General features: G+C 50.1%; 1 protein-coding gene and 1 long non-coding RNA gene across 2 annotated transcripts in view; one reads left to right on the forward strand and one right to left on the reverse strand.

Moving 5' to 3' along the window:
• Positions 1–24,952, reverse strand: part of proser1 (proline and serine rich 1) — a 246,665-nt gene that overhangs the window by 148,713 nt on the left and 73,000 nt on the right. The window lies entirely within an intron of this gene.
• LOC134039617 (uncharacterized) lies at positions 474–23,834 on the forward strand. The gene is made up of 4 exons (XR_009932804.1): positions 474–771; positions 13,468–13,636; positions 19,485–19,599; positions 23,690–23,834. It is a non-coding gene; the product is annotated as an uncharacterized LOC134039617 (long non-coding RNA).

Here is a 24,952-nt window from a genome sequence, read left to right on the forward strand (position 1 = left end):
GAAAGGAGAGCATGGGTTCAGCCTTACAGCCGAGAGGGGGGATTGTGGGTGCGAAGAGCTGGTAAGCTCTTGAAAGAAGAGGGATAGAAAGAGCTAGAAAGAGCGGGAGAGATGCATAATAGGAGAAAACAACAGGAGCACAGGGACAGTAGTAGGAAGTCATCCATGTAACTTAAAAACAGTTTTGGAACAAACAGTAGTATTCTGTACAGCTAGAACTACACCCACGGCCCTATTGCTGCGTTTGCCAGTTTTTTCGCTTGCAACTAATTATTTGTTATTGGGCTGGGTGCAGATCCCATAAAACGCCTCGTGGGTCTGCGCAGACTAATTGTTTATAAACCGTTCAGGAAACACTAATATTGAGCTATACTTTTTTTGGCACATTTGTTTGTTCACCGACTAATTTATGTGGGGTAAAACACTTCCAGCCCGCCGTTAGAGACTCGAATGAAATGGTCCAGTGTTTTCGGCTGAACATCGATTGCGCAATAGGGGGAGTGTCGCAGTTGGCCCGGACACGGACGTGTGGTTCAGCAGACAGACACACGCCCCCTTGCCCTTTTTCCAGGACCCGAAAACGTTGACAGTGTGTAGGCTAAAGTAAAGACGAGTTTTTAGAATACTGTACATACTCTTCTGTTTACCAGTGTATGTCTGGACTCGAACACTGCAGGCTCGTTGTAAGATGGCGGACCAGTTACCAGATCTTGACGAGTTTCTGCGAGAGGATTCCTATGTGAGCCCCTATGCGGACGATATACGCAGGAGGTAACAAAGTTGAACACAGTACCTACATGTGACAGTCGACTAAAGTCTCATGCGTTCAGTAGCTTACGCGTAACTCCTTGCAATGTCCATAAGCTACGCAGTTTGTACGTTCTTTGCTATTTGCTATGTGAGAATGTGATGTAGTCGAAAGCGTTGAAAAGCATCGACTGAACGACTACTGCTGTTGCAGTAAACTCTGTTCTAAATTTGACATTGAGGAAAGCGATAGTTCGTGTCTGTGCCCCTTCCCTGTTTCATACGGAGAAACGGCGCAACGTGCAAGGACTGTGCAACGACCACTGCTGTGTGGACAGTCACTCCGCTGTATCATCACTAGAGACCGAGTCTTTATCTGATCGTTTGATGTCGCTCTTTTGACAAACGCTCCAAATAGTCCGGTTACTCCATGACAGACTTTCAGATAGATGCTAATGGTGGATAATGTGGACTTTAATTGAGGTCGGAAGAAGGTCGCGACAAAAATTATCCCGTCATTTCTTAATTTCACACTTGATTATGAGGTGGCGATAATTCGGCCTGGCGGGAACTATCCCCCGGAAACTAAATCACAGCTTTGATTGGCCACAATCTGATGAATATAACAGGTTTCTACAGAAGTAGGTCTAGGTCTTCTTGTTAATCAGTCAAGCACTGTGGCCATTCTCTTAGAGCGAGAGGCACGTGCGCGCGCGTGTGCGTGTGTCTTAGCGCGCGCGTCTGCAGCTGTGCGCGCGCGCTCTCAGTGGTGGCCTATGCGCGTGTGTATATCGTGCGAGTTTTGGCACGAGTCAGCAGCATCACCTCACTCGGAGCTAAGTTGACATTATAGCACGGTAGAGGCAGGGAAGGAGAGACAGGGAGAGATGGAGCCAAAGTGGGTGGTAGTCATTAGCTAGGCATTGTCAGCACCAGTCTCCTGTCTCTGCCACTAGGGAGCTGATACGGTGTTTTTGTTCAACCCCATCTTACTACGGACTCTCATGAATGTGAAATTTATGTATTTTTTTCGGTTTCCAGCACAAAGTTTTGCTTCCTCTCCGCTTGTAGAAGTCTCTCTGTGGGGAAGAGTAGAACACTGTCAGTTGGTTCGAGTTTTGTCAGTTGGTGTGAGGCTCTGTGCTTGGGTGCACTATGTGCTCCCACCGACTTCCAAAGTCTGGTATTGACCCAGCAGTATAGGTCAATCATCTATTTCTCTCTGTCTCGCTCTGTCTCTTTTTCTGTCTCTCTTTCTCCCACCCCTGTCTCCTCAACACCTCTCTATCTATTCCCCCCATTTACCCGTCTTCTCTCTCTCTCTCTCTCTCTCTCTCTCTCTCTCTCTCTCTCTCTCTCTCTCTCTCTCTCTCTCTCTCTCTCTCTCTCTCTCTCTCTCTCTCTCTCTCTCTCTCTGTCTCTCTTTCCCTCGCTCTTTCCCTCGCTCTCTTCCTTCCTTGTACCCCAGTGTATCTCCTGTCCAGTTCACCCATATCTCCCTTGCTTTCTGACTTCTCTCTCTCTCATGTTCTGAAGTTATCCCATTATCTCTCATACAGTACACACTGTCCCAATTTTGACACCTCAATTTGTTTCCAGAAAATGTAGTCCATACAATGTTCTTTCTCTCTTTCCACCTTCCCCCCCCTCCCTCCATTCCCTCTTCCCCTCTCTCCTTCCCCTCTCCCCTCCCTCTTTCCCCTCTCTCCTTCCCCTCTCCCCTCCCCTCTCTCCACTCCCCTCTCTCCCCTCCCTTCTCTCCTTCCACTCCTCCCCTCTCCCTCTTCCATCCCTCTTCCCTTTCTCTCTCCCCCCTTCCCCCCTCTCTCTCCCCCCCTCTCCTTCCACCCTCCCCTCTCTCCCCCCTCCCCCCTCCCTCTTCCCCCCCCTCTCTCCCTCCCTCCCTCCTCCCCTCTCCCTCTCCTCCCTCGCTCCTGTAAGTCAGTGACCTGTGTGGACAGCTCTGTCAGAACCAGATAACCAGCCGTTAATAACCGGTCTAGGAGGACGGCCGAGGATCTCTGGTTGATTAGAAAAGGCCTCCGACTCGTCCTCTCTCTCTGATCTACCTTAATAGTCGTTTGTCCGTCACCTGCCCTGGTCTGTATCGGTAGTGACAGGCACCTTCCTGTTCAGGTGACATTTGTGTTCCCACGCACATTTTCCTGTCGCGGCCGTTCTTCTGTTCCAATCAGACAAGCGCTGGACACGCAACCCCAGCCAATCCTGTCTGATCTGATTGCTGTTATATCCCTTAATAAGTTCTCTCTCTCTCTCTCTCTCTCTCTCTCTCTCTCTCTCTCTCTCTCTCGCTGTCTCTCGTTGTCTCGCTCGCTGTCTCTCGTTGTCTCGCTCGCTGTCTCTATTGTTGCCCCTCTCTCTCTCTTTCTCTCTCTCTCTCTGTCTCTCTCATTGTCTCTCTCGTTGTCTCGCCTGCTGTCTCTATTGTTGCCCCTCTCTCTCTCTCGCTCTCTTTCTCTCTCTCTCTCTCTCTCTCTCTCTCTCTCTCTCTCTCGCATCTATGTATCTTAGCAACCTGTCAGCGGTCGGCAGGCAGCAGGACGGACAGGTGGGGACACCAGGGCAGGGTGAGCTTGGCATGCTTAGGGAGGGTGGAGAGGAAGGGCTGGATAGAGGGGAGGGAGGGGTGGCCGGAGTTGTGGAGGGAGGAGGGGGTGAGGAGGGGGAATGTTGTCCATCTTTGCCTCTTGTGGCAGCGTTCCGAACACGAAAAAACCCAAACGTTGCTTTGAAGGGAGGGATCGCTTGGCTGTCCTGGTTTTGTTCACCTCCCACGCCATGCCTCTACCCCCCACCACACACACACACACACACACACACACACACACACACACACACACACACACACACACACACACCACAGCACCCTACCCTAATTGCCTGTAAGAAGAGATTTTCTGCAGCTGGTAGATGCCCAGCAGAGACTCAGGCCCAGTGTGTGTGTCCTCCATGCTCGATATAGACCCACCGTACTGTAGCACTCTGTCAATGCCAGATACAGAACACGCTGCGTCCGTGCTCCCCCGCCACACGCACGTTTATCCAGAACCTTCCCCTTAAACTTCCCGTCATTTTTGGCTCATTTTGGCTGGCTGTGTGTGTGTGTTTGTGGGGTCTTTAATTGGCTGCTGTCTGGGCTGTTATGGCCGCCGTAGCACGGTGTTTCTCTGGTCCTATCTGATCTGACAGCAGGCCAGGAAGGGAACATGGCACTATGCTGAAATGTTCCCATGCTCCTGTCTGTTGGCTGACTATGCTACTGTTGCTAACCTGGTGACAGCCCCAGTCTCCCCAAGCCCCAGTCCGCCAGCTCCGAGTCTTAACCCCAGCCTCAGTCCTCCAGCCCCAAGCCTTTGCTCCAGCCTCATCCTCATCCCCTCAACACTAGCCTGAGCCTTAATCCCCCAGTCCCAAGCCTTAGCCTCAATCCATCAGCTTCAGCCCCCAAAGCCTTATGGAGCATTCAGACATGCAGCGGTGTGTATATTCAACGCTCTCTAACTATGCTAGTCATGAGCTCAACACCTTGTGGCCGTTGACAAGGTTGACAGCTGCGTGCAGTCCTAAGCTAAGTTCATTAGCTGTTAGCATACTTGTTTTCATTGTCTATTGATGCGCTCCAGCGTCACCAAAAAGTTGACCAGTTCAATGTTTTTTACCTTCCACAACACGCTAATTCTGTTCTCTGAAACACTCCTCGCTGCATCTTGCATCTCAATGCCCCCAGCACCCTGTTTCATTGATGCATTGGAACTTGATGCTGCAGCCTGAATGCCCTATAGCCCCAGCCTTAGCCTAGGCCCCTCACCCTCAATCCTCCAAACCCAGCCTCAGTCCTCCACCCCCAGCCTCAGTCCTCCACCCCCAGCCTCAGTCCTCCACACTGTGCCTCAGTCTCCCAACCCCAGCCTCAGTCCTCCACCCCCAGCCTCAGTCCTCCACACTGTGCCTCAGTCTCCCAACCCCAGCCTCAGTCCTCCATCCCCAGCCTCAGTCCTCCATCCCCAGCCTCAGTCCTCCATCCCCAGCCTCAGTCCTCCACACTGTGCCTCAGTCTCCCAACCCCAGCCTCAGTCCTCCACCCCCAGCCTCAGTCCTCCACCCCCAGCCTCAGTCCTCCATCCCCAGCCTCAGTCTCCCACCCCCAGCCTCAGTCTCCCAACCCCAGCCTCAGTCCTCCACCCCCAGCCTCAGTCCTCCACCCCCAGCCTCAGTCCTCCATCCCCAGCCTCAGTCCTCCACCCCCAGCCTCAGTCCTCCATCCCCAGCCTCAGTCTCCCACCCCCAGCCTCAGTCCTCCACCCCCAGCCTCAGTCCTCCATACCCAGCCTCAGTCCTCCGCCCCCAGCCTCAGTCCTCTATCCCCAGCCTCAGTCCTCCACCCCCAGTCTCAGTCCTCCACCCCTTGCCTCAGTCCTCCACCCCCAGCCTCAGTCCTCTATCCCCAGCCTCAGTCCTCCGCCCCCAGTCTCAGTCCTCCACCCCGTGCCTCAGTCCTCCACCCCCAGCCTCAGTCCTCCACCCCCAGCCTTAGTCCTCCACACTGTGCCTCAGTCTCCCAGCCTCAGTCCTCCACCCCATGCCTCAGTCCTCCACCCCCAGCCTCAGTCCTCCACCCCCAGCCTCAGTCCTCCATCCCCAGCCTCAGTCTCCCACCCCCAGCCTCAGTCTCCCAACCCCAGCCTCAGTCCTCCACCCCCAGCCTCAGTCCTCCACCCCCAGCCTCAGTCCTCCATCCCCAGCCTCAGTCCTCCACCCCCAGCCTCAGTCCTCCATCCCCAGCCTCAGTCTCCCACCCCCAGCCTCAGTCCTCCACCCCCAGCCTCAGTCCTCCATACCCAGCCTCAGTCCTCCGCCCCCAGCCTCAGTCCTCTATCCCCAGCCTCAGTCCTCCACCCCCAGTCTCAGTCCTCCACCCCTTGCCTCAGTCCTCCACCCCCAGCCTCAGTCCTCTATCCCCAGCCTCAGTCCTCCGCCCCCAGTCTCAGTCCTCCACCCCGTGCCTCAGTCCTCCACCCCCAGCCTCAGTCCTCCACCCCCAGCCTTAGTCCTCCACACTGTGCCTCAGTCTCCCAGCCTCAGTCCTCCACCCCATGCCTCAGTCTCCCAACCCCAGCCTCAGTCTCCCACCCTGCGCATCAGTCTCCCACCCCCAGCCTGTCTCCCACCCCTAGCCTCAGTCCCCCAGGGTCAGTCCTCCATTCAATCCTCAGTCGCCGTGCCCCAGCCCGGCCCCAGCCCGGCCCCAGCCCCGGCCCCAGCCCGGCCCCAGCCCGGCCCCAGCCCGGTGCCAGCCTGCAGCTCCAGTCCAGAGCAGCTCCTGTGAGTGTCCTTGTTCTCCTCCCGTGGTCTGGGTGACTCACAGGAGCCTCCAGCAGGTGGATCAACACAGAACCTTAATGGAATGTACAAACAAATGGAGAAATAAATAAACACTGCCCCGCTATTTATAATATGCATATAAAAAAGATGGCACAGGCCAATTAAAGTGTTTGTGCTTGTGCAGCATTTCAGCTGCGGCATACATAAGTGACTGAAACTGGATGGGCAGCGCTGAAACTTGGTCTCTTTTTCCTAATAAATAAAAAATATGAAAATAATAATAAATCAATTTAGAAGAACTTCAAAAAGGGCGCTGATGCGTCGACGGTGAGACAATGGTAATTTCAGATAGGGAAGACCTGGCCTGTACTATTCATGAGCGGTCTTGTTGGTATGCACAGGTTGCTGAATGTGTGTGCGTGTAGGCGTTTCTCTTCAAGCCGGTGTGTGTGCGGATTTGGGGGCTGTTGCATTTTAATTGGTAGTCCGCTGAGGAGCTGATTGACTGGGACTTGGTGGCGCATGGCCAATGAGGTGAGTTGTGGTGGGGTCTTTGGTGTGTGTGTACGGACACACTGTCTCTGAAACACATGTTACACTGTGTGTGTCTTGAGAGGAGGAAGTGTGCGGTGGGTTTATGGCAGGTGTTGTGTGTGTGTGTGTGTGTTCATCCACAGGATGTCTAAACCGGATATGCGTCCAGCTCATTAGGATGTAACAAAGGAGAGGGAGGGGGACGAGAGAAAGGAAGGGAAAGAGGCAGATGGAGGGGATGGAGTCAGTTACAAAACCTCTTAGGACAAGGAAAAGGGAAGGATGGGCCAGTGCAAGGCGAGAAAAAGAAAGATAGAGGAATGGTGGAAGAGATGGGGAGGAAGACAAGGAATTGGAGGGAGAGACAAAGGGGTTTGTTACAGTACCTGCTAATGAAGGGAATGGAGAGAAAGGGAGGATGTGAGAGGTGGTCGGAAGAGTGGGGTACGCTACCTGCTGAATAAAGTGAAGGGGAGTGAGGGAAGTGGAGGGAGTCATGGAAGATGAGCAGGGGAAGTGGAGGGGTGAGGAACACGCCTGTATCTGAGTCCAAGAGATGGATGAAGGTGAACAGCATTGGAATAGAACTATAGATTGTAGATATATATACAGTACTGTGCAAAAGTTTTAGGCAGGTGTGGGGAAAAAAATGCTGTCAAGTAAGAATGCTTTCAAAAATAGACGTTACTTGATTATATTTATCATTTAACTAAATGCAAAGTGAGTGAACAGAAGAAAAATCGACATCCATATTTGGTGTGACCACCCTTCGCCTTCCAAACAGCATCAATTCTTCTGGGTACACTTGCACAAAGTCAGGGATTTTGTCGGCATGTAGTCAGGTGTATGATTAAACAATTACCAAACAGGTGCTAATGATCATCAACTCAATATGTAGGTTGAAAAACGGCCATTAACTGAAACAGAAGCAGCTGTGTAGGATGAATAAAACTGGGTGAGGAACAGCCAAACTCAGCTAACAAGGTGAGGTTGCTGAAGACAGTTTACTGTCAAAAGTTATACACCATGGCAAGACTGAGCACAGCAACAAGACACAGGGTAGTTATATTGCATCAGCAAGGTCTCTCCCAAGCAGAAAGTTCAAGGCAGACGGGTTTCCAGATGTGCTGTCCAAGCTCTTTGGAAGAAGCACAAAGAAACGGGCAACGTCGAGGACCGTAGACGCAGTGGTCAACCAAGGAAACTTACTGCAGCAGATGAAAGACACATCATGCTTACTTCCCTTCGCCATCAGCTCAGAATTGGCAGAAAACAGTGGGACCCTGGTACACCCATCTACTGTCTGGAGAAGTCTGGTCAGAAGTGGCCTTCATGGAAGACCTGCGGCAAAAAGCCATACCTCCGACGTGGAAACAAGGCCAAGCGACTCAACTATGCACAAAAACACAGGAACTGGGGTGCAGAAAAATGGCAGCAGGTGCTCTGGACTGATGAGTCAAATATTGGAAATATTTGGCTGTAGCAGAAGGCAGTTTGTTCACCGAAGGGGCTGGAGAGTACACAAATGAGTGTCTGCAGGCACCAGTGAAGCATGGTGGAGGTTGCACGTTTGGGGCTGCATTTCTGCGAATGGAGTTGGGGATTTGGTCAAAATGAATGGTCTCCTCGATGCTGAGAAGTACAGGCAGATACTTATCCGTCATGAAAAACCATCAGGGAAGCATCTGATTGGCCCCAAATGTATTCTGCAGCATGACAACGACCCTAAACATACAGCGAAAGTTATTAAGAACTATCTTCGGCATAAAGAAGAACAAGGAGTCCTGGAAGTGCTGGTAGACATCAGGCCCCCACAGAGCCCTGATCTCAACATCATCGAGTCTGTCTGGGATTACATGAAGAGAGAGAGAAGCAACTGAGGCTACCGAAATCCACAGAAGAACTGTGCTTAGTTCTCCAAAATGTTTGGGCCAACCTACCTGCTGAGTTCCTTCAAAAAAGTGTACCCAGAAGAATTGATGCTGTTTTGAAGCCATTACATAGGTGGTCACACCAAATATTGATTTGATGTCGATTTTCCTCCTGTTCACTCACTCTGTATTTTGTTGTGACGAATATAACTATTAACATGTCTCTTTTTTTAAAGCATTCTTACTTTACAGCATTTTTTCAGCCCTGCCTAAAACTTTTGCACAGTACTGTAAATATCTACAATCTAATGTACAGACAGAGAAAGAGATAGAGAACACACCCTTTTGTTCACACAAAAGGGTTCTCTACCCTAACCCCCCTTCATCGGTACGAGACAGTATTCCAGAGCCCCTACTTCATTCTGTAGTATGGTGTTATAGCGAGCCTCCCCCACCCTCCCCCACCCCAGGACTCGGCACAACCCGTAATCTCTACTGAGCCCTCTGGAGAGAAGGATTTTATTTCTCCACTGATAGAGAGAGAGAGAGAGGGAAGGAGGAAGAGGGATGGTTAGTGGAGGATAACGACACAGATAATGAGTTAGCTGTCAAAAGACCGTTCCTCCTCGTCCTCTTCCTCCCCTTCTTCCTCCTCCTCCTCATTCGCCTCAACCGGTCCTGTTCCTAAATCGTTTGAGCGCTGCTTTACCGCTACTGAATATTGCATGAGTGAACCTGCACTGCACTGGACAGGTGTGTGTGTGTGTATGTCAAGTCTCGCCACTGTTGTTGTTAACGATTTGAACTATGTCCTCCCTCAGTTTTGCAATGTCCCCCATCATTTCCTACAGTGTAGTTTAAATGCTGCTCGTCTGTGGAGTCCAGTGTTCTGCAAATCCAAAGAACAATACACCAAGCCCCCAGTTACACTTTCTAAAAAAAAAACAGCAGAACCTTTCCTTTCTGCAAACAACATCGTTTCTGCCACTAAGCGTTTTGCGCTGCAGCTCCATGTCTTTCTGTGACAGCTGAAAATGGTGTCCGGGGTCCACAAGGTCATCATTTTCCTCCCCCAGAAGGCAGGCGACGGCTCCTGTAGTACTAGACCAGACCTGGCTCATAGTGAGCTTCAATAAGAAGCAGGAGGGGTCAGATAGTGGAGCTGAAATGGTGCTGATTGGGATTGACATGGAGTTGACATGGAGTTGACATAGAGATGACTTGAACTGACTAGAGATGACTTGGAGCTGACTAAGTGCTAACTAGGGAAGACTGGAACTGACTATAGATGACTGGAGCTAACTAGAGAAGACTGGAACTGACTAGAGATGACAGGAGCTGACTTGGAGCTAACTTGGAGCTAACTACAGAAGACCGGAGCTGACTTGGTGCTGACCAGTGGCGATTTCTTTAAGACTGCAAGGGAAGTTCGGCTTCCCCCTAAAATGTCAAAACATTAATGGTCAAATATTTACTATTTTGTTGACATTTTAAATCCGGTTGAACACGTTTCTCTCGAAGACGAGTTCGTTCAAAATCTTTGCAAGTGTAGTCGAAAGAAAAACTGCTTCAACCTGCTGCAAAATGTCTTGGTATTGGCGAAATTGCTAGCCAATTTTCAGCATTCATTTCATACAATTATACAACACATTCCTTGTTTCAGTTTAACCTAATTTCCACATAAATAAATGGAATCTTTTTATGATGTAGGCCGAAAATGAGCTTCCCCTCTTTGAAAGACCAGCAGCCGCCACTGGAGCTGACTAGATATGACTAGAGATTACTTGAACTCACGTGGAGCTGACTTGAGCAGACATGGATCAAAAATGGAGCTGACTTGGAACTGACATGGAGCTGACTTAGAGATGACTGGAGATGACTCTTCCCACAGGAACTGTATTAGAATGCAGTCCAGACGGTGTATAAGATATAGAATTTCTCCCGACCTCATTTAGTTGCAGAGTTTTTTTTCCATTAGGCGAGTGTTTTCTCTGCTTGCTTAACCAAGAGGTAAATAGGTTTTTAAAACCCCCACTCCTGAATATGTTCACTATGTGTCTTGCGTTTACAGAGTGTGTGTGTGTGTGTGTGTAAGCGTTAGTGTAATTGTAGTCAGGGCATCCTTTTCTCTCATGGTGGATCAGTGAAGATACGCTACCTTATGGTTTGTCTGGGGTTTGCAATATGTGTGTGTGTAAGATGTGTGTGAATCTGTAAAGGTATGCTATCTGATGCTTTCCCCTGGGGGGGGGGGGGGGGGGGGTGTAGCGTGTGCACATATGTGTTTAAGCGTGTGAAGCTCTGAAGGAATGACTGCATGATTCAGTAGTTCACCTTGTTGCTGTGAGAAATAGTACAGAACTTTGTCAAACTTTTCTTCTCCTGAGGCTGGAGCTTCCAGCACAGTGGAGAGGTCTCTCCCCTCCAGTTAGAGTTGCGTACCTCCTATTGCAACATAGCCCGCGATGGAGGAAAAAACACACACACACACACCTCGACGCACCACTGTGGCCATGGCTTGGAAGGGCTTGTCAAGGGCAAGTCAGAGAGGAGTGGGAGGCCTAGACCATCAAAGTACCATGGGGAGAAGCACACACACACACATACACACACACACACACACACATATACACACACAGATGAGTATCATTTGGCTCAGTCTCACTGGAACAATTAGAAGAAATAGCAAAGGCAGGATGCCTGTCAGCCTGTCTGCATAGAAGAGTAATTACAGAGAGCGAGCGAGCGAGAGAGGGGACATTCACCACAGTGTAATTAAAGCCTTGAAATTCCCTGATCATTCATTTAAGGACTGCCACTCCGAACAAAATAATTCTTGATGAGATATATGTCTCGTTCACGCACAAATATCATGTTTTACATACAGTGTATTGCAAAAGGGATGGATCCTCTGTCGTAGTACAGCATTTCAAATAGCACATTCAAATTTGGTTCTGTTTGACATGTTCAAATGCTCAAACTTCAAATCCGTTTTTGTATGATGACATTGACTTATGTTGGGAAATGTAAAACAAAACAAACAAAAACAATATATACTTTTGCAAGACCTCAAGTATGCATATTCTTTCTTTATGTTTGTGTGTATGTCTGTGTGTGTGTCTGTGTGTCTTTGCTTTCTGTTTGTATGCAGGGAAAGGCCACAAGGACGGTACATTAAAGGTTGCATGACCTATAGTTCTGTACATAGACACGCACGCACACACACGCACGCACACAAGAGCCATCTGTACTCTGAGCTTTTCTGACAGCTAAACGTATGGAGAGGCCAGACTCATTTCTGTTCTCCCTTTTGTATTCTGTGCTACTACTAGTCAGGTAGTTTTCCTTGACGTCTCAGTACACACACACCCACACACACACACACACACACACACACACACACACACACACACACACACACAGCTGTTGTTGCCAACACCTCATGTTTCACCAGGAAGGAATGTTTGTGAGCTGTTGGCAATAGTATGACGTGTGTGTGTGTGTGTGTGCAGTAAGTGAAAGTCACAGTGAGCCAGCTGACCTTAAAATGAGCTGGGATGTGTGTGTTAGTGTGTGTGTGTGTGTGTGTCTGTGAGGAAGGATTTGTGAGACCCTAAGTTTGCACACACACACACACACCAACCCTCCAACTCAGAAAGACTCAGAAAGTTTAGCCTGTGTGTGCGCATGTGCGCGTGCGCGCATGTTTTATGACAGATACACTCATACACTTCTATCAATCCACAGTCTTTGAAGATGTTCAAAGTTGTAACAGACTATAAGCAAAGATGGAATCTTTGTTTTGATTTCTACACTGCTTTGTGGAAAAGACATCTCAGAAAGGGCGTCTTCATGATGTGAAAAGTTCACTCATTCAGTGTATCTGGGTCTTTTTCTTTTTCCTCAAGGCCCATTGTACAGTTTGCACAACTTCTTTGTGTCTCTGTATGTCTGTGTGTATTTGAAGTCAAAGCAAATCCAGCCGTGGGTTCTGCCGGTGTGTGCCATGGGACTGGAAGTGCTCCAGTCTTTTGCTTCGTTCGGCTCTACTCAAACCTCCCTCAAACTCTCCTTCTCCCCTTGTCTCTCTTATCCTATCTCCTACAAATCTCCTGCGGGCTTTAGGCTGTGTGTGTGTGTGTGTGTGAGAGAGAGAGAGAGCAGGTGTACAACTTGAATGAGCACACTGTGAGCAGAGTTGATGATGTCACTGTTTCTGTGGGCGGAGAAGCTCCCGTTTGGATCGCCTCTCTATTTCACCTCCGTCTCTCCCCTCCGTCTCTGTCTCTCTCCCCCTCCCTCTCCGTCACTCTCTCTCTCCCCCTCCCTCTCCGTCTCTGTCTCTCTCCCCTCCCTCTCCGTCTCTGTCTCTCTCCCCTCCCTCTCCGTCACTCTCTCTCTCTCTCCCCCTCCCTCTCCGTCACTCTCTCTCTCCCCCTCCCTCTCCGTCTCTGTCTCTCTCCCCTCCCTCTCCGTCTCTGTCTCTCTCCCCTCCCTCTCCGTCTCTCTCCCCTCCCTCTCCGTCACGCTCTCTCTCCCCCTCCCTCTCCGTCTCTGTCTCTCTCCCCTCCCTCTCTGTCTCTCTCTCCCCCTCCCTCTCCGTCACTCTCTCTCTCCCTCTCCCTCTCCGTCTCTGTCTCTCTCCCCCTCCCTCTCCGTCTCTGTCTCTCTCCCCCTCCCTCTCCGTCTCTGTCTCTCTTCCCTCCCTCTCCGTCTCTGTCTCTCTCCCCCTCCCTCTCCGTCTCTGTCTCTCTCCCCCTCCTCTCCGTCTCTGTCTCTCTCCCCCTCCCTCTCCGTCTCTGTCTCTCTCACCTTCCCCTTCTCTTCTCTCCACCCCCCTCTCTTGATTTCCCCCACACTATCTCTCTTTCTCTATTCTCTCTTTCTCTCTCTACTCTCTCTCTCTTTTCCCCAATGCTTTCCACTCTCATTTTCTGTCTCTCTCGCTCTCTTCCCCCCCCCCCCCCCACAGGTACCGTCTGTTTGAGCGCAGGCTGGCTGAGCTGGGAGAGGCGGAGGGAGGAGTGGACGGCCTGACCAGGGGCTACCAGTCCTACGGGGTGCAGAGACTGGAGGACAACAGCATGCTGTTCAGAGAGTGGGCCCCGGGGCCAGGGCCCTGTACCTGACCGGAGATTTCAGTGCGTAAACACACACACACACACATACAGATACTGTATATATACATTGTTTCTGCATACACACACATACATATAGTTTATGCACACACACACAGACCTATTCCTATTATGTATACACATACACTTACACATGCACATACTGAAGAATGTTTAATGCAAATACACCTATATACATGCACACACAGGCTGTACATACGTCTATGTCCAATCCCACACACACTTGGTCCCTGTGCGCTTTTCTGTTGAGACAAATATTAATCTAAATACCGTCTGTTTATTGTTGCCAAGGAAACGGTCTAACCTTTCCCATGTTTGCAGAGGAGACGGCTGAAATGAAAGATTTATTAAGCAGTAATGAAGCGCTTGTTTGTCATTACTGTGTGTTTGTACTGCATGCTCCCTCTCTCTCTCTGTCTCTCCCTCTGTCTCTCCCTCTGTCTCTCTCTCTCTCTGTCTCTCCCTCTGTCTCTCTCCCTCTGTCTCTCCCTCCCTCTCTCCCTCTCCCCCTCTCCCTCTCCCTCTCTCCCTCTCTCCCTCACTCTCTCTCTCTCTCTCTCTCTCTCTCTCTCTCTCAGAGAGCAGCACAAACTAAAAGCACTGCAGGCTAGTTCTTCCTGGTTCTTCTCTAGTCCGTTCTCCACTCAATATTTCAGTGTTTGATCCAACTCCAAGCAATTCTATTGTGTGTGTGAATGTGTGTTTGTGTGTGTGTGTGTGTGTGTATAATGAGTTGCTTCTCTGTAGAACTGAGCTAGTTGTGCATGCCCCCCCCCCCCACCCCAGCTCTGATCTCCCTCCAGGAGAGAAACAAAGAGGGGCTGATGCGATGGAGGGATGGAGGGACGGAGGGAGGGATGGAGAGGAGCGATAGAAAACACAAGTGCCCGGTGGGGTTTCGCTCCAGCCGGGCTCCACGCGGATCGATGACTCCCGTCCTCCCGATCGGCCTATCAGGAGATAGGAGAACACCACGGCTGGGTTCTAATCCTCTCTGGTGTCTTTCTCCCTCCTTGTCACTTTTCCTGTCTCCTTCACTTCCTTAATTTCCTTGACTCCTTCACCTCCTTACTTGTGTAAAATTGGCTCCCTGATTGCCTCGGTAGTGTGTTGGTACTGTGCACGCTCACACGTGATGTCACATCCTGCTAGCCTAGTTGGGTGTGTGCTGCTAGTGTTAGAGGACAGCCAAGGGAGGTCAAAAAGGCTATTGGGACACACCCCTGGATTGCTGATTGGCTGAGTGTTGGCCCTCCTAGCCAATATGAAACCTGCTGGGTGTAATTTCGTCTGACTGCTAACATACACAGACACACACACTTAATTCTCACCCTCGTTTCATCACACTCCCTCCCCCCCCGCACACACACACACATCCACTTAAATTTAAAGGTAGTCATTTAGCAGACGCTCTTATCCAGAATGACTTACAGTTAGTACAGGGACATTCCCAGAGGCAAGTAGGGTGAAGTGCCTTGCCCACACAACACCATTTTTGCACAGCCTGGAATCGAACCGGCAACCTTCTGCCCGATTCCCTAAACGCTCAGCCATCGGACTTCTTAGAACACACAGACACAGACATCTGTGGAATTGTTCAGCTTTAACCCATCACAAGTCCCTGAGCGCTGAAGGTGTTGACGCCCTGTGATACCCATCTTGTGCCTTCTCTTCGCCTCCCCCCTCCCTCCCTCCCTCCCTCCCTCCCTCCCTCCCTCCCTCCCTCCCTCTCTCCCTCTCTCCCTCTCTATCTCTCTCCATCCTCTCTCTCTCTCTCCCCCTCTCCCTCCCTCCATGCCTCCTCACCTGCCTCTCCAGAGAACAAAGATCCTCTCACCTGCCCAGAATTAGAAATTCACCAATTCAACCTCGGAACAGCACATAGTGTGAGCTTTGTATGTGTGTGTGTGTGTGAGAGAGACACGTCATTGTCAGTTTGCCGCCCCAGGCGTGTTATTAAGCTGCGATACTGCAGCCTCAGGCTACTAACACCACCTCAGTCTGCCTAATGGAGCCAGGGGACTGTGTGTGTGTGTGTGTGTGTGTGTCGTGTGTGTGTGTGTGTGTGTGTGTGAGCGTGAGTGTGTGTGTGGGCAAACAAAGGCCCAGTCATGGATCCCACAGTGCATGTGGGAGGGACAAGGAAAGAGTAGGGAAGGGATGGAGGAGTGGAGGTGAGGCAGGGCAGAGAGGGTTTAGGAGATGTGTCCCTGCCGTAGGCTGCCTTCGTCCTTATCAGGTGTGTGTGTGTGTGTGTGTGTGCGCGCTGTGTGTGAATACAGCGTGACCCCCCCCCCCCCCCACAAACGCACCTGAAGAAAATGACACATCCTCACAGCCACGCTGTAGAATGTGTCGCAGAGGCTCCACCGCTGACTTAGCACTGGACCCGTACACGCACACACAGCCCTACCCCTCACACCCACCCTTTATATCCTTGGCCTCTGGAAAGTTCTTAAGGGTTACACTGTAGAATTCACACACCCCCATGAGTGTGTGTGTGTGATGCAGTTCCACCTCAGCATATTAGTTAGTCTTCAGCTCAGCAGCTGGGAACATATTTCAGTGTGTGTTCTGCTTGTTAAGATGTTGCTCTGGACGGTGGAGATACTGCCAGGCCACATACTTACAAGTTGCTAGAATGTGTGAGGTGGGTATTTAGGGCTGCCCCCCCCTCACACACACACACACCTTCTGTCGACACGGTGTGTGTGTGTGTGTGTCTGTTTAAATGTCACTCTAAGCTAAATGTTGCTCCCGAGTCGGAGACTGGACTCGTTTTTATCCCTATTACCTCTCTCTCTCTCTCTCTCTCTCTCTCTCTCTCTCTCTCTCTCTCTCTCTCTCTCTCTCTCTCTCTCTCTCTCTCTCTCTCTCCGTCTCTTTCTCTCTCTCCATGTCTCTTTCTCTCTCTTTCTCGTCCTCTCCATTTCATAACACACCTGTTTTCCCTCTCTCCATCCCCCCCCCCCCCCCTCCCTCCCATATGTCTGCCACATTAGGTGTCCTTATCTCTCTTCTCCTCTAATTCACCGTCTATCGCCCAGCACAGTCTGGTGTCAGGCACAGGACCAGACTGGGATGAGATTACATTTAGACACGGCCAATATTGTATTCGGTCTCTCTCCCCTTCTCGGTATGCCTCTCCCCCTCTCTCCTCCCCCCCCCCCTCTCCATCTATCTCTCCATCTCTCCCTTCCTATCGTCTCCCTCCGCCTCTCTCTCTCTCCCTCCGTCTCTCCATCTCTCTAAACCCCTCTCTCGCGCTCCGACGCGTCCTTCCTTTCCCTCCCTCTCTCTCTTTCCCTCCCTCTCATCTCTCTGTCTTCCTCTCTCAGGATGAGGTGCGGGTGTTTGAAGACATAATGCCCCGTTCCCCCCCTTTCCATCCTTCCCGCCTCTTTCCCCGTTCATTTATTCGTTCGCTCCCTCCGCTCGGATCCGCATTACAATGGCGCCTCTCGCCGAGATGGAGGGGGAGGAAGGGAGGGAGGTAGAGGAGTAAGATTATCCATGACAAACTGATGTTGCCCCGCGCGCCGGGCGAGAGCGAGGTCAAGCAATCTCCCGGGCTGCCTTTCTCCTGCTTGCCCCGCTCCAAATGAATTCACTGCTGGAGGAAGTCGCTACAGTAGCAGAGGTGGGGGAGACACACACACACACACATTCCTGTTCATAAGCACGGACACGTTTCCTTTCACATGCACTCAAACACACAGGGACACGGCTTTTTCGTTCTTTTTGTCCTACTCTCGCTCTCTCTCACACACACACACACACACACACACACACCCACAGATACACCACAAATCCGTTTGCCATTTCAGACTTGTAATTCTGGATGTGTAAAAGACAGTCTGTGTGGCCGGCCTGCTCGTCTAAATGGCCACCAGCTAGTCTTAAACCATCATGGAACCGCAGAAGACCGAAATCCCTCGGTCCAAAAGCTGCGGAGAAATGACCCTGTAATTAACCTGCTGCTCTCAGATCGTCTGACTAACTGGAGGGGCTGTTTAGAAACGAACGCGTCCACCTAGTGAGAAAGCGCGCGCTACGCGCAAAGAAAAAAAAGACACCCACACACACCTGTATGTGTACACACGCCCATATGCACACGTGCATACAGACATGGGCGCGCGCCTGCCCGTATGCACACACACACAGGCGCGCACGCACACACTCGCACACACACACTTTAGTGGGTCTGACTGATTAGACTTATTGTAGGGCTGAAAGCCGTTTTGCTGTTTGATTACCGCTCCATTTGTCTGGGTGACGGGATTACTGGGTGGGAAACACCAAGAGCGCTTGTGTGTGTGTGTGTTTGTGAGAGTGTGTGTGTGTGTGTGTGCGCCTCTATTGAAGTTCAAGTTTCAAGTGTATTTGCCATTTGTAACGGGTGCAGGAACATTGGAATTTCTGCTCCCGTACAAATTACTGTAACACTGAGTAATATGCTATCACACTTATCGACAATGTATGTAATATAAATCTGAATTTGAGAAATGTAATAACACGAATGAATAATTCACCTAAAAAACTGCGGATAACCTAAGCTAAGAATTTGTGCTGTCAAAAAATAAAAATATTTAATCGCGATTAATCGAATTAATGTCATAGTTAACTCGCGATTAATCGCATTTAATCGCACATTTTTATCTATTCTAAATGTCCCTTGATTTCTTTTTCTCACATTATTTTTTCTATTTTAATGCTCTTATCAACATGGAAAGTGGATCGGATTGCTTGGTGCAAATGTTTTTTTTATTGATAACAACATTGCAATCGCCTGGCTTTGACGAGGGGGCGGAGAATTCGCATCAGCTGTGTGCTTGGGCTTCAAGTGGTATTTCAGACTGGACGTGCTGCGATGATAGCTCAGTTCACAACGACAAAACACACAGATCACTTCGGTCTTGTCAATTGAACCATTTGGCAACTTTGTAAAACTAAACTTTCCATTCAGAATCTCATTGGCATCCATTTCGGCGTCTCGCGCTCTGCCATTCACTCGAAACGTACCATTAGCCTACTACTCATTATCCTGCTCGCAAGCCCAAACAAGTGTGTGCAGCGTGCCTGTTTTTTTTCTCGGGTCTAGCTAAATCCGGTATGGTGTTGTAGGTTTTCTAACGTCAGTAGTTGTTGCAACAGTGTGGAAAAAGAACGACAAAGTTTGCTAGGCCAAAAGAACGTTAGTCTCGCGATAATAAATTGACGCTGTTAAAATGGGTTTGCGTTGACGCCGTTAATAACGCGTTTACCTGACAGCATTACTAAGAATACAATCAAACAATAACCTACAGTAGCAGTATGCTTTTGTAAGTGGAGTAAAGTGACTTGTTTTGGCTGTTGGGTGAGACGGAGTTTGATGGAGTGCAGTGGGTCCAGCTGGAGCAGGGGAGGGGGGCAGCTAGTCCAGGGGATGGGTGACAGGTGAGGGGTGGCAGGGTGACGAGTGAGGGGTATAGTCCCGTGGGGGAGGAGATAGATCAGGGAGGGCGTGACTGTGTATCTGTGTGTGTGTATCTGTGTGTGTGTGTATGAGAGAGAAAGAGAGAGAGAGAGTTTGTAGGGAGGCCTTTTGGTGCAGGAGAGGAGGATGGTTATTCACTGGAGAGGGATTGTTACCATGAACTCTACAAGCTGTGATTGAGGTCATTTGGCCCCGCAGGTCTACAACACAATAGATTTTCTTCAATCACTCCGGCTCGTGGGTGGTGCGGGTGGACGGGGGAGGGTTCTTCTAGATACTTTTAAGCGTCCATTCAAACCGTAATGTTTATGTCGCCTCTCTCTCTTCCTATCTCTCTCTCTCTTCTCTGTCCCCCCCCCCCCCTGCTCTTTCCAGATGGGTGGAACACCACTTCTCACCCCTACACAAGAAGGACTTTGGGAAATGGGAGTTGATTCTTCCTCCCCGGCCAGACCAGTCCCCCCCTGTGGAACACCTGTCCGCACTCAAGGTCTATTCCTCCTCCTTCCTCCCCCTCCTTCTCGTCTTCCTCCTCTTCCTCTTCCTTCTCCTCCTCCTCTTCCCCCCCTGTCCTCCTAGTCCATGTCCGTCCCCCCGTCCCCCTTTTCTCCACCTCCTTGCAAATCTTTCTCCTCCCCCTCATCTCCTCTCAATCTTCTTCATCTTCCTCACCATCTTCCTCCTCCTCCTCCTTTCTTTGGCTTAAACAAACAATCATATCTCTGCCAATGATTAAGTAGGATACAGAATATAAGAAACTAATTATATTTCCAGGGTGGTTTTGGTTTAGTTTTCCCGGTACAGTCAAACCCGTGGCACACAGCAGAGTTCTAAGAGGGCAACTTATTAAGGGATGTCGAAACAAACAGTCTGTCTCTGGAGTGTTAGGATGACGGGTCTCAAAGACTCTTCAAAGCTTTGAGAGATGATCCCTTAACCAATGCTGAACTGAGCCAGAGGCTAGGACTAACACAAGCTTCTTACTATCCTAGTGTGTGTGTGTGTGTGTGTGTGTGTGTGTGTGTCTCGGTGAGTCAGTGTTTTCGAGCGTGTATGCTTGTGTCGAACCTGTGTCATTTCTATTATTATTTTATTAAATATACCCAAATTGCACAGGTGTTCTTTAATGACTGCGATGTTCCTTAATTGTGTGTGTGTATTTGTTTTTAGTGTGTGTCAAATCTGAGTGTGTGTGTGTGTGTTTTAGTGTAAAATAATATCCCCCCCTACCACCCCCATCAATATGTTCTCTTCCTCATTTTAATAGCAACATACCAAAAAAAAGATGTGTCCTTCATTTTGTATCTAGCCCAAGGCCTCTACCCAAAACACTCTCCAACCCCTACAGCCCGGTCCCTGGGCCCTGCAGCTAGCTCTGGCTCCAACTGCCAATGAGGATCCAGGATGAAGGATATATACACCAATCAGTGAACATTCAGGAAGCATAGGGAGAGCTGTTTGCTGCCAACCAGTAATCATCATAACACCGCTGTGTTAACACCGCTGGCATTTAAACCAAATTAATCCCAGAAGTGAAAAAAGAGTGCTTTTCCATCTTTCTCTCCATAGCCGCGGACAAACACACACATGCGCACATGCAAGCGCGCACATAGATTCAGGGGGCAGGAGATAATGAATTTATTATATATAGTTTGGCATCCATCGGGTCCCTTCTGCCTGTCTTTCCATCTATCCCCTCTATCCCTCCATCCCTCTATACCTCCAGCCATCCCTTTTATCCCTCCATCCTTCCATCGCTCCAGCCATCCTTCTATATCCCTCCATCCTTCCATCCCTCTATACCTCCAGCCATCCCTCCATCCCTCTATCCCTCAATCCTTCCATCCGTCCATCCCTCCGTCTTCCTGACTGGCAGGCAGGAGGTCTGGGGGTGGGGGAGGTGTTGGGTGGCGACGAGGAAGCCGAAGGTGTAGAAGGGGGTAGGAGGGGGTCGGAAAGGTGAGCGGTAATTGGCTGTCACACAGAGCTCCCCCCCACTAAGTTGGCAAACAGGATTTAGCAGCGGGGGGGGGGGGGGGCGGGGGCAGGGCTCGGGATCAGGGGGGGGGGGGGGGGGCGTCGAGCCGTGTGCTCTGAGCTGCCGCCGTAAGTGTGTTTGCTTTCTCCTCTCTCTCTCTCTCTCTCTCTCTCTCTCTCTCTCTCTCTCTCTCTCTCTCTCTCCCTCTCTGTCCCCCTCTCTCTCTCTCTCGCTCTTTATCTCTCTCCCTCTCCCTCTCTCTCCCGTTAGGGTCCAACTCTACCAGTCTTGGTCATGTTCTATCTCTGACTCTGTCTTTCTGTCTTCTGGTCTGCCTTTGTCAGTCAGTCAGTCAAAGAGGGAGAGGAAGAGTGGAATGTGAGAGAGACAGACAGACAAAGAGAGAGACAGACAGAGAGTGAGGAATGACAGAAAAGCGAGAGAAATGTCAAAACCCTGCAGGTTATTTTCCAAATCAGCAATATCTGTACCTCAGGCATTATGATGTTGGTGAGTATCATGGCACATGACTGACAGAAGGTGAACATGCACACACACACACACATACATACGCACGTTCACCATTAAATCATTCATGAGCCTCTCTGTCTCACTTCTCGCAAAATCAATGTAATGAATTCAACCCGCCTTCTTCCGCTGCTCTCAGGGCCCTGCGTGTGTTTGCGTCAGCGTGCGTGCACGCGCGCAGCGCGTGTGTGTAGGATCGGTATCCGTGCGTGTGCGTCGTTCGGGGAGGCGCAGCCCCTGTACGCTCCTCGCAGCGCGGGATCACCTCAAGAAAACACCTCGAAAATCAAATGCCTCTCGTCGCTTAATAATGGATGAGGCGGGAAGGGGGGGGGGGGGTGCGCATGGTGTTTACGGAGTTTGCGAACTCCGGCGGCGAGGGAGGACCCTTTGCAAGACTGTCGGCATTTACCATGCTGTTTGGTCATCCCCCCTGGCCAACCTCACAACCCCCCCCCCCCACCACCCCTCCCCCATTCCCCTATTCACCGAAAAACGTCTTGTACTTCATGGACGCCCGGGGAGGAGAGTGGGGGGGGGGGGGAGGAGAAAGGAGAACTGAAAGTTCTCCTTTCTTCTTCCCCTCCGAGCTTCCAAAGGTCAGGGTCGAATAATGGTAGGCACTGGTAGAATAATTACACCCCACACACAGTTCTCTCTCTCTCTCTCTCTCTCTCTCTCTCTCTCTCTCTCTCTCTCTCTCTCTCTCTCTCTCGTCTCTCATGGCCATCACTCAGATCTGCGACGGCGGAATTCTCCACCCTCCCTCCCTGATATGGAAAAATTCTAGCGGCACTGTGTAGATTTGAATAGTCAAGAGATGGCGGTTACAATAAATTTATTTTGCTTATACAGATCATGATTTAACAAAGTACTTTGTGATCAGTCATAACGAAGGAGGTGCTAGCCACAGGTCGTTCGCCAGAGTGATGAAGAACAATCATAAAACCCTGCCTTATATAAACTTTAGATCAAATGGTTTTTCTGAACTCTGTGATTGCTCAGCACTGCTCAGTGACAGTGACTTCATATCAAGTTCCCAACGGTTCTTTAATGTGGCCTCTCTCCCCAAACCAGTAGATAGTAAAACCACAGGGGTTCACCAGTCAAATGGTCAACTGTCCTTTGTGTGGGCCACTTCAAACAAGTCTACAGGAAGGGTCAGAGCAGCAGATCACAATAACAATACAGTTGAATTCACATTGTCTCCAGACCAACTGTCTCTTCCTCCCCAGGTGACAAGAACTCTCTCAGGTCACCCAGACTTCCCGTCTCCTAGTTATAAAACTGCAAATGGCATCTCTACCAAATGGGTTGAATCGACTGTCACTGTATTAAGCTCCTTCAGACTTCCCTTAAAACTCATTCCTCATATAAAACACACATATTATAACTGTATTCCAAAATTTCCATGACATCCCTCTCCTCCCCTCACCTTTCTTCCACCCCCACTCCTTTCCATGCCACCCTTCCACCCCCTCACCTCTCTCCGTCATCTCTGCCTATCATCCCTCTTACCACCCCCCCCCTTACCAAGACCGCCCTAATCACAGCTGAAGTCCATCAGTCGAGAGAGAGAGAGAGAGAGAGAGAGAGAGAGAGAGAGAGAGAGAGAGAGAGAGAGAGAGAGAGAGAGAGAGAGAGAGAGAGAGAGAGAGAGAGAGAGAGAGAGAGAGAGAGAGAGAGAGAGAGAGAGAGAGAGAGAGAGAGAGAGAGAGAGAGAGAGAGAGAGAGAGAGAGAGAGAGAGAGAGAGAGAGAGGAGAGAGAGAGAGAGAGAGAGAGAGAGAGAGAGAGAGAGAGAGAGAGAGAGAGAGAGAGAGAGAGAGAGAGAGAGAGAGAGAGAGAGAGAGAGAGAGCGAGCAGGCGACTGATGGGAGGATGAGCCGACCGGGGTTATGGACAGATAAACGGGAGGATGGATGGGAGGAGGGAGGGATGACCTTTGGGAATGTCATGCTTGGCCCTGCGCAGCACTCAGTCCGAACCCTCAAATCACAGTGACGGCACAGTGACGGCTCCCCCATTGAAAATGGCTTCTCTTCAAACCCTTCTTCCCTTATTTGACCCAATCAGCTGGTGGTGCTGACAGCAGAGGGGGAGGAGCTGTTCCGGATATCTCCGTGGGCCAAGTACGTCACCAAGACTCCGGACTCCAACACCTATGACTGGGTGCACTGGGACCCCGCGGAGCCCTTCCTGGTATGACCTGTTTGTGTGTGTGTGTTTACCCCTCTCAAACAAACAGTGTTTGGCAGGCGTGAACAATTCATGACATTTCAAACCTCCGTAGTTAATTGTGTTTATTCTGAGGATGTACTTGGATAGCGTTCTGTATAAGATAATGGTGTTGGTGGTGGTGGTGATGATGAGGATGATGTTGATGAGATGGATGATGATAATGTTGACAAGGATAATGATATCAGTAGCAACCATGGATGAGGATGGTCAGGATGAGGATGATGATGGTCAGGATGAGGATGATCAAGTTGATGATGATGAGGGTCAGGATGAGGATGGTCGGGATGAGGATGATGATGGTCAGGATGAAGATGATGGTCAGGATGAGGATGATGATGGTCAGGATGAAGATGATGGTCAGGATGATGATGGTTAGGATGATGATGATGATGATGGTCAGGATGAGGATGATGATGGTTAGGATGAAGATGGTCAGGATGAGGATGGTCGGGATGATGAGGGTCAGGATGAGGATGGTCAGAATGAGGATGATCAAGATGATGATTATGGTCAGGATGATGATGGTCAGCATGAGGATGATGATGGTCAGGATGAGGATGATGGTGGTCAGGATGATGATGGTCAGCATGAGGATGATGGTGGTCAGGATGAGGATGATGGTGGTCAGGATGATGATGGTCAGCATGAGGATGATGATGGTCAGGATGAGGATGATTATGGTCCAGGATGATTTTGGTCAGGATGATGATGGTCAGGATGAGGATGATGATGGTCAGGATGAGGATGGTCAGAATGAGGATGATCAAGATGATGATTATGGTCAGGATGATGATGGTCAGCATGAGGATGATGATGGTCAGGATGAGGATGATGGTGGTCAGGATGATGATGGTCAGGATAATAATGGTCAGGATGATGATGGTCAGGAGCATGAAGGTCATGATGATTGTTCTCCTGGCCGACTCTCGGACTCTTGTCTTTTATTTAGCTAACCTCTGGCTATTATACACAGCTCCATCTCTCTTTCTCTCTCTCGCCTAACCCAGGTCACCTCTTTCTGGAAAGATGAACCTTGTTTTCCCCCTTTAGCCACATGTATCTCTCAGATGTTCTCTTGCTGCTCTGCCTCCCCCCGCT

The sequence above is a fragment of the Osmerus eperlanus genome, chromosome 19, assembly GCF_963692335.1.
Source record: "Osmerus eperlanus chromosome 19, fOsmEpe2.1, whole genome shotgun sequence".
In the NCBI taxonomy this organism is placed as follows: Eukaryota; Metazoa; Chordata; class Actinopteri; order Osmeriformes; family Osmeridae; genus Osmerus; species Osmerus eperlanus.